We start from the raw sequence: 3,986 nt of genomic DNA on the forward strand, positions 1-3,986 counted from the left end.
TTTATGCCATATTATTACTATGACGTTTTTTGCCATTTTTTGCCATACTATACTATGACGTTTTATGCCATACCATACTATGATGTTTTTTGACATTTATATGCCATATTATTACTATGACATTTTTTGAAATTTTTTGACATACTATACTATGACGTTTTTTGACATACTATACTATGACGTTTTTTGCCATACTACACTATGACGTTTTTTTGCCTTTTTTTGCCATACTATACTATGACGTTTTATGAGATACTATACTATGATGTTTTTTGACATTTTTATGCCATATTATTACTATGACGTTTTTTGCCATTTTTTGCCATACTATACTATGACGTTTTATGCCATACTATACTATGACGTTTTTTGAACATTTTAGGCGATACTATACTATGACGTTTTTTGACATTTTCTGCCATATTATACTGACATTTTATGCCATACTATACTATGACTTTTTTGACGTTTTATTCCATACTATACTATGATGTTTTTTGACATTTTATGCCATACTATACTATGACGTTTTTTGACATTTTTTGCCATACTATACTATGATGGTTTAATCCATACTGTACTATGATGTTTTTTGACGATTTTATGTCATACTATACCATGATATTTTTTGACATTTTTATACCTTACTATACTATGACGTTTTATGCCATACTAGACTATGACGTTTTTTGACAATTTTATACAATACTATACTATGACGTTTTTTGACATTTTTATGCCATATTATACTATGATGTTTTTCAACATTTTTTTACCTTGCTATGATATGACGCTTTATGCCATACTATACTATGAAGTTTTTTGACAATTTTATGACATACTATACTATGACGTTTTTTGACAATTTTATGACATACTATACTATAACGGTTTTTGACATTTTTTGCCATACTATACTATGATATTTTATGCCATACTATACTATGACGTTTTATGCCATACTATGCTATGACGTTTTTTGACATTATTATACCTTACTATACGATGAAGTTTTTTTTACATTTTCTACCATATTATACTATGACGTTTTATGCCATATTATTACTATGACATTTTTTGAAATTTTTTGACATACTATACTATGACGTTTTTTGACATACTATACTATGACGTTTTTTGCCATACTATACTATGACGTTTTTTGACATTTTTTGCCATATTATATTATGACGTTTTATGCCATACTATACTATGACGTTTTTTGACAATTTTATGCCATTCTATACTATGACTTTTTTTGCCATTTTTTGCCATACTATACTATGACGTTTTATGCCATACTATCCTATGACGTTTTTTTAACAATTTTTTGCGATACTATAGTATGACGTTTTTTGACATTTTTTGCCATATTATATTATGATGTTTTATGCCATACTATACTATGACGTTTTTTGACAATTTTATGCCATTTTATACTCTGACTTTTTTTGCAATTTTTTGCCATACTATACTATTACGTTTTATGCCATACCATACTATGATGTTTTTTGACATTTATATGCCATATTATTACTATGACATTTTTTGAAATTTTTTGACATACTATACTATGACGTTTTTTGACATACTACACTATGACGTTTTTTTGCCTTTTTTTGCCATATTATACTATGACGTTTTATGAGATACTATACTATGATATTTTTTGAGATTTTTATGCCATATTATTACTATGACGTTTTTTGACATTTTTTGCCATATTATATTATGATTTTTTATGCCATACTATACTATGACGTTTTTTGACATTATTATACCTTACTATACTATGACATTTTATGCCATACTATCCTATGACGTTTTTTAACAATTTTATGCGATACTATAGTATGACGTTTTTTGACATTTTTTGCCATATTATATTATGATGTTTTATGCCATACTATCCTTTGACGTTTTTTAACAATTTTATGCGATACTATAGTATGACGTTTTTTGACATTTTTTGCCATATTATATTATGACGTTTTATGCCATACTATTCTATGACATTTTTTGACAATTTTATGCCATTCTATACTATGACTTTTTTTGCAATTTTTTGCCATACTATACTACGACGTTTTATGCCATACTATCCTATGACGTTTTTTGACAATTTTATGCCATTCTATAGTATGACGTTTTTTGCCATTTTTTGCCATACTATACTATGACGTTTTATGCCATACTATCCTATGACGTTTTTTGACAATTTTATGCCATTCTATACTATGACGTTTTTTGCCATTTTTTGCCATACTATACTATGACGTTTTATGCCATACTAGCCTATGACGTTTTTTTAACAATTTTTTACGATACTATAGTATGACGTTTTTTGACATTTTTTGCCATATTATATTATGATGTTTTATGCCATACTATACTATGACGTTTTATGCAATACTATCCTATGACGTTTTTTGACATTTTTATGCCATACTATAGTATAACGTTTTTTCACAATTTCGCTCAACTGGGATGTCGTGTGGCGTAATGGTCTAAGCAGGCGCCCCATGTGTAGTGGTTATTGTCCTCGCTGCAGTTGGCCCCGGTTCAAGTCCCACATTGGACAACCTTTGCTGCCTGTCATTCCACCTCTCTCTGCCTCCCCATTTCCTGTCTCTCTCTACTATCCTGTAAAATAAAGGCACAAAAACTGAAACAAATTTCGCGATACTATACTACGATGTTTTTTGACAATTTTTTGCCATATCATTACGATGACATTTTATGCCATACTATATTATGACATTTTTTGACAATTTTATGACATACTATACTACGATGTTTTTTGACAATTTTTTGCCATATCATTACGATGACATTTTATGCCATACTATACTATGACATTTTTTGACAATTTTATGACATACTATACTATGACGTTTTATGCCATACTATGCTATGATGTTTTTTGAAATTATTATACCTTACTATACTATGACATTTTATGCCATACTATACTATGACGTTTTTTGACATTTTTATGCCATTCTAAACTATGACATTTTTTGACATTTTTTGCCACACTATACTATGACGTTTTTTAACAATTTTATGCGATACTATAGTATGACGTTTTTTGCCATTTTTTGCCATATTATATTATGATGTTTTATGCCATACTATACTATGACGTTTTTTGACAATTTTATGCCATTCTATTCTTTGACTTTTTTTGCAAATTTTGGCCATACTATCCTATGACGTTTTTTAACACTTTTATGCGATACTATAGTATGACATTTTTTGAAATTTTTTGCCATATTATACTATGACGTGTTATGCCATACTATCCTATGACGTTTTATGACAATTTTATGCCATTCTATACTATGACGTTTTATGCAATACCATACTATGATGTTTTTTGACATTTATATGCCATATTATTACTATGACATTTTTTGACATTTTTTGACATACTACACTATGACGTTTTTTGACATACTACACTATGACGTTTTTTTGCCTTTTTTTGCCATATTATAGTATGACGTTTTATGAGATACTATACTATGATATTTTTTGACATTTTTATGCCATATTATTACTATGACGTTTTTTGACATTTTTTGCCATATTATATTATGATGTTTTATGCCATACTATACTATGACGTTTTTTGACATTATTATACCTTACTATACTATGACATTTTATGCCATACTATACTATGACGTTTTTTGCCATTTTTATGCCATTCTAAACTATGACATTTTTTGCTATTTTTGCCATACTATACTATGACGTTTTATGCCATACTATCCTATGACGTTTTTTAACAATTTTATGCAATACTATAGTATGACGTTTTTTGACATTTTTTGCCATATTATATTATGATGTTTTATGCCATACTATACTATGACGTTTTTTGACAATTTTATGCCATTCTATACTTTGACTTTTTTTGCAATTTTTTGCCATACTATACTATGACGTTTTATGCCATACTATCCTATGACGCTTTTTGA

Source organism: Seriola lalandi, unplaced genomic scaffold (genome assembly GCF_002814215.2).
Source record: "Seriola lalandi dorsalis isolate HSWRI2012SDOR001 ecotype SW California unplaced genomic scaffold, Sedor1 jcf7180002054917, whole genome shotgun sequence".
Classification (NCBI taxonomy): Eukaryota; Metazoa; Chordata; class Actinopteri; order Carangiformes; family Carangidae; genus Seriola; species Seriola lalandi.